Raw genomic sequence first — 7,007 nt, 5'->3', positions numbered from 1 at the left:
AGGCTATATTTTTCTATTGAGATGTTAAGACTTCTTCCACCATTCCTATTCTTAAGGAGTGTTGAACCACCCTTTGTGTATAAATAGGAAAGTACTTTATAAAAGAGAAAAATAGAGAAAAATGTTTATATGATTTGTTAATATGGTTTGTCAAATGAAGGATAGGGGGTCTCATCAAGAGCCAGCCTACCATGATCATAAGGAAGAAAGTGAAGTGGTATTCCCACTATGGACACCACACCAGGGATATGATCCAAGAAGCACATCAGAAAAAATAAAGAGTCCTTGGAACAGGAGGTGTCATCACGAGCCGGTCTGCCCACCTTTCACTCCTTCCTAGTGAATGGTATTATGGTTTATCTGGCTACCAAGCTATCATAATGGCCTCCATTTTGACATTGCACAACACTTCCTAAGCATACACAAAGGATCATGGTTCCATGGGTGAAAGAAACAACTATGTCAAGGTTATGGACCCCTGCGAGCAACAGAGCTCTGTTGATGGTATTGAAGTCACATTCCTTATACACCAATAGCAATTATCAAGATCCTTGTTTGTCTTATACCTTTGTAATAGGTCAAATGAGATTATGTATATAACTTCCCCAAACCTTTAAACACATGAATATCTATTACAACCAATTATGATGGACAAAGTTGATAATGACCGCATCAGACTTTTTGTGCATGTCAGCTGTCCTATCCTCCCAACCTCGCATCATATCATGACATTCTCTTATTTATTAAGTGATTCTATTATACTGTTATAGGGAAAAGTGTCTACACAGAATTGCTTATCCCACTAAGGTGTGATAGCTACCTTAGAAAAAAACAAAGTAAAGCTACTTTCGTTTTTCCTTTATGAAATATAGATGAGAGAAGAACAAAGAAGACCAACCTCTGTCTTGCGCTAATATCCTAGTTCGTTTGCTCTCTCTTTTGATAGTATTTCACTACTTGCTCCCTTGTACGCTCAGCTTCACAGAGTACCTGTAAGATCACAGTAGCATATCACTATACAAGAACATGGATCTATAATCATAAACAATCTAGGATCAGATGTAAATTGACCATACAAATGCATAAAACATAAATGATACAAGAGTATGAAGGAAAACTTGAATAGCTTTTATTGATAAACAAGAAAAAGCCAAGGGAGTTACAACCAGTTGTTCTGACCCAGCATCATCCTCTCAGCAAGTAAGCCCCTCTTCACCTCATACAAAGCTTAGATCACCCAACACTCTGATGTTGTCTCAAGAAACCAACATCAATTCCTTACAATATGCAAAATTCCAGCCTCCGGATCTCTGGGATGAGGGATCCATATATAGATATCTGTAAGGGAGATGAGTCAGCTTGTGATTTGATTAGTGTCTTTCCTCTGATAGTTCTTGCTTCCACTTGGCGATTGATGATCTCTTACTCATCCTTGGTTGAATTCAGAGAGGCAAGTGTCATAGGAGAAGTTTCTGGAAGATTCCATGCCTCTCCACCTCGCAGAATGACACTGCCATTTGTCACTTCTCGCCCATCGCACCCCATAGAAGGGATTTTTGAAATGAAACGCACCCACACAGTGTATTTAGGTGAGATGCAACGCACTTTGCCTATGGAGCAGCTGAAATGATCCTGTTTTGACCAGTTTTGAGCAGTTTTTCATGGAGAACTTCTTGGAGAAGCTGTAATTAGTTGACCTTGTTCCTTTAGGGGTTAGAACAACACTTTTAGGGACTTAGGAGCCCTTAGTTTATGGACATTTAATGCTTTCGGTTGTAGTGCCCAAAAATGTCTATAACAGTTGCCCCTTAAAGCATGAGGTCGTTAATCTTTTGATGTCGGGTGAAATGCTTTATTATGAGGATCCGAAGTTCTTTCAAGCTGGGAGGAGACCTGTAATAAGATACAATACAATACATTATCTTCATAATATTTTCATGATCTAGCTGAGGCGGGCATTCCCATGCTCAACTTTATAAATTCATTTTCATGTACATAGGACAGACAATCGTCTGAGTGTAGACTGATGATTCTGGTAGAGTCATCATCCCTTTGATTGGATGATTATCTGTGAAGCAATAATGTACATTTGATGTCTTTATTTCCCTGAATATATGTCGCAGCTCGGATGGATGAAACTAGGTCCAGGGTCTTCAATCTCGTTCGATCTTCACTCAAAGTACAAGCCTATCCATGTGAGAGATGCTCTGGAGTCGAACATGGAAAGACATCGCCTGATTACCAGCCAATGATGTAAGCTATTAACAGGCGTGAGAGGAATCACCAATAATGATAATGACCCTCAAGGTACTGTAGTATAATTCACGTGGTGTGAATAAAGGACTTGGCATCAAACACCACGCAAAATCTTCCGGTCGAAGGTCATTGATGTAAACCTGTCACCGGAAATGAGAAACTTGCCATTGAGGCATGCAAGCTTCAAAGTACTGAATGGGGTGTTCCTAGACCGACTTCTTGGATAATGAGCTGATGTCGACAAGAAGCGATCCGTCACAGGAGGGCCTTAATGAATCCCACATCAATGACATGGAATGGAGCAAATGATTTTAATGGAGGTGAAAACGATCTGATGACGTAAGGTTCAGGGTGGAGGTCATAAAGAATGGAGTGTAAATGTATTGTAGTGGGTGAGACAAGGGTGAATTCTATGAATGAATTATCTTGAACATATTGGCGACACTGACGTGATGGATTGGTAGCATTAACCCCAAATGTGGATGGTGTTATGGGACCATGGTGATGTGACCGGTGAATGAAACAACCCAACCCGACTTGGATGCGGAGTGAAAGTGTCATGTTCAAGAGCGACTTGCTACCAACAAAGTTTCTTCAAGTTTTCTTCCCAACTTTTCCCCAGTCATTGCTGACCAGTACCTCTTTATTTTTGACAAGCTTGAGGAGGATAACATATGCTTGTTCTATAATCTGCCCTTCGGGCTAACCCATCGCTATGTTTTAACGAGTCTAGCGATAGTGAAACTCGTTCTTGTCTGCTATGGACAAGTTTGTCGCTATTAAGTTTTAACGAGTTTAACGACAAAGATAACTCGGTCCTTTTCAATTTTAGAGAGTCTGAAAAGGAATGTAAAGGAAACTCCAAAATTCCTTTTTCGTCATCTAATCCCTTAAGTTCGAAAAAGTATAAAACAATACAAAAGGGATTAATTTTTGATACTTTTAACGAGCCAAAAAAAACAAGTGCTTGATCTTTTTGTGTAATAATCCCTCAGGTCCAAAAAGATTAAAATTTAGAGGAGGGATAGCACTTCCGGTCCCTTTAACGAGCCGGAGAGGCCAATGGCTCGACAATCTTTTCATATTTTATGAGTCAGTTGAAAAGAGCTTAAAGGAGACTCGTCTTTTGAGGAATGAGTGATAAAATTGGGTAGCAGCTGATTCCAGGTAAGGTTTGGAATTTTCCAATCACGGCAGTGTTACAAGGATGGCTAGTGAGATCACTCTTCGCAGCTGTTCCTCAAAAGGGGTAAACAATCAAATGGAGGTGAATGATCGGCCAATACAGAGTGGAGGTGATGATAAGAACACGACCAGGGCTTTAAAGGCTGAAGTATTACATTCAAGATGGTTATTTACTGGAAATCGGTTCATTTTTTTTTATTGAGCCTAAACACTGGGGGAAACATTTGCTCATGACTTATGTTTATCTTTTAACGAGCTTGAACTATGTGCTAAAACTACTCGATACAACGGTCATTTATTGACTTTACCATAAATAGCTTTGTTCTTTCAAAGATTGTACTGCATTTTCAATTGCTTCATCAAACTAGTCAGAAATGAACAATATATGTTTGAAAAATGAGTTAGAACACTAATATTTTACTTCGAACTACGTAAAAAGTAATGTAAAAGTGCTTTTACCTCTCATTTTACCATTTCATTTGAACTTTGGTTTGTTGGAGCTTTGGAGGTGCTTTTCCCCCTTGATTTTCATCAGCTAATTCCGGGAGATTCTGTGGACAATTCTCGGCGCCGTTTGGATCAGGTAGGAGCTAAACTTGAGCTCTTTCATTTCATGCTTTCCATTTTGCATTCTGAGCTTGATTCCTAGTTTTTCTGAGCCTTTGGGGTTTGAAAAAAACACCCTGACTTCAGCGCACCCCTTGTGTATCGAAAGGTGCGTTGGATGTTGGCCTGTCTACTGGCCATCTGACATGCAACGCACCCAGAACACTACTGTAGGTGCGATGGGCACAAGGAAGGAACTTTATGCACAGTTTTTGATGGAAATTTTTCCTGTTTCTCACGAAAATCAGGATCTAACTCTTCTCTTGTTTGTTTTCAGAGATTTTTGGAACAAGATGACTATTACATGGCGAGAATGTGAGCATGAAGAAGAGGACATGCTTGCTTTACATGATCCTGTTACAGTAAACGCACTGCGGAACTGTGGCTTGCTAAAGTTTTTCTGCATTTCTAGCATGAGAAAACAAATCAACTTGCTGCAGTATTTGCTCGATGCTGGGGATCCTACCAACCAGGTGTTCCAGATTAGGGGCAAATCCATCCACGTGACTGTAGTGGACATCTATTTCTTGACTGGCTTGTCGAGGCGGGGTGCCCCCATCTCTTTATTAGGTTCGGCTCAAGGAGGTGAATCTGTGAGAGATTATGTTCGCCGGTATTGCAGAGAGGGATCTCAGCCGAGTAAAGATGGCAAGATTATCATCCCTGATGTCACTGACAGGTCCCTTGGGACTATTCTGTTTACTTTTGGTAGGATGGCTGGTGGTACGGCTCTTCATGTAGCCAACCGATCTTATATGCAGTATGCCTTGGAATGTCTCCAACCGAAGGTGTTCAACTGGTGCGATGCAGTACTTCTTGTCATGAAAGAACAGTTGACGAAGGTGAAGAGTGGGAGGTTGAAGAACTTTGGGTATGGTTCTATTTTGACTGCCTTTGCCTTGGAAAAGATACCACTCATGCAGCCGCAGTATACTGCACTCGATTTACCTTCACCAACTGAACCACGTATGCAGAGATGGGTCGACCATATGTCTAGGCATGTTGGTCAGTCTCAGATTTCCTTTTCTGATACCTTCTTCGGGTGGTTTGATCGTCAGGAGATGGTTTATTCCGAGTATCCATATGCTGGTATGGACTTCCGGGGTGATCCAGATTTAGTACTGCCGGCTGGCGAATAGTGGGGCGCCATTGGTAAATTCTTTGACCATATTCTTGTTTATCATTTTTCTTTTATAATGTCCTTGTGCTTTATTCTGTCAAGACTTAATCAAACTCATGTGTTCATGCAGATGTTGGTCCCGTTCGACCAGTAGTACGGCTGAGAGTGCCAGCTGCCGCTCCAGCAGGAGAGGCTGTTGGAAGGGCTATCCTTCGTGACCTCGATGTGGCCGAGACTCTCACAGCATTACAAGAATAGGTTGAGGGCCTCACTCTTGGTATTCCAGATGTGAGGACTGACGAGCTGCCCTTGAGGTTGCAGCGGCATACTACTGGTGTGCCAAGACGATGGACTCGGCTCTTATGCATGATCACACAGGCTGTGACTTGCTATCACGAGCATCATTAGACTAGGGTGCCCCCTAGCGTTTTGAGTTTTGGGTCATTTGACCAATTTTGTCTTGGTTACAGAACATTATGTGTAAACCATAAACAGTTATATATATATTTTTGATTTTCAAAGTTTTATTTTGGTTAAGTTACATGATCCAAATGCAAATATTGATGGTATGCTTCTTTTTATAAATGTTGCAAATGTCTATCTAACACATAATTTGCCAATGAGTCAGTTAATGTGTTTAAGGTTCTAGAAATATGCTGATATTGAATAAAATCAAATTGCCTTTCCAAAATCTTAACCCTTAGGAACATGCGATAAATAGCTGGATTTCGGACAGAGTAGATACCAATGAGTTGTAGTATGACGAGTTGTGAGTCTAGCCTGACAATCAGTCGGCGTATACCATGTGTGATGACACTAGAGAGAAGTTCTATCAACGCGCTATATTCAGCGATGTTATTCATTGATCGACCAATACATACCCCTCTGAAACTTACTAACTCGCCGCTTGGATCAGAAATGGCCCAAGCCACGGAAGATAGGTTCTGCGAACTACAACCCGCTCCGTCGGCATATCCAACACATGACTCCAATAGGTTTGACATCTGCAAGAAATGTAAAAAGTGGATTACTCAACCAAAACAAACACTTTAGTGAAAACAAAAATATAACAAAAGCATACAGGTTACTATACTGAATCACGCATAGTAACGCTTGAGGTACAACCCGTTACGAGGTTGTGCCAGTGGAATCCCGTCATAATCCATTAACTCGTAGGCTCCTTTTGCTAACACTCGCTTAACAATATAGGGGCCCATCCATAAAGAATTGAATTTACCTGCCCCCAATTTATCGGATTCTTGGTCATAAAGCAAGACCAAGTCACCTTCTGAGAAGACACGGGGTTTTACATTCTTGTCGAACTGCGCCTTGACTCATTTATTATGGGCTTCGTTAGCCAAAGCGACATCATGACGGGTTTCATCCAATTGGATTAGTTCCAAGAAACGAGCCTCCTCTTCTGAAGTTTCGGGGAGAAGGTCAATTGCAAGTTTGAGGGACGAGATTTCGCACTGGATTGGTAAGACTGCTTCCAGGCCATATACCAGTTGGAAAGGTGTAAACCCGGTTGCATTCCTTACTGATGTTCAGTAAGCCCACAAGGCTGAGTACAGGATTAGGTGCCAACTTCTTTTGTGAACACCAATCGTCCTTTGCAGCATGCGCTTCAAGAGCTTTTTGATTGCTTCAACTTGTCCATTGGCTTGCGGGTAATATGGAGTAGAGCTGTCGTGAGACAACCCTAGTTTGGCAGCTCATTCGACCATCATGTGATTGTGAAAATGTGATCCATGATCTGTGACTATAGCTTGTGGGACACCGAATCTGGCGACTACATGATTGAAAAAGAAGAGGGCAGCTGTTTCACCAGTATTATCTA

This window comes from Pinus tabuliformis, chromosome J, assembly GCF_031772625.1.
Source record: "Pinus tabuliformis cultivar Carrire ecotype Pingquan chromosome J, CPIR1, whole genome shotgun sequence".
Classification (NCBI taxonomy): Eukaryota; Viridiplantae; Streptophyta; class Pinopsida; order Pinales; family Pinaceae; genus Pinus; species Pinus tabuliformis.
This window is presented reverse-complemented; position numbering follows the sequence as displayed.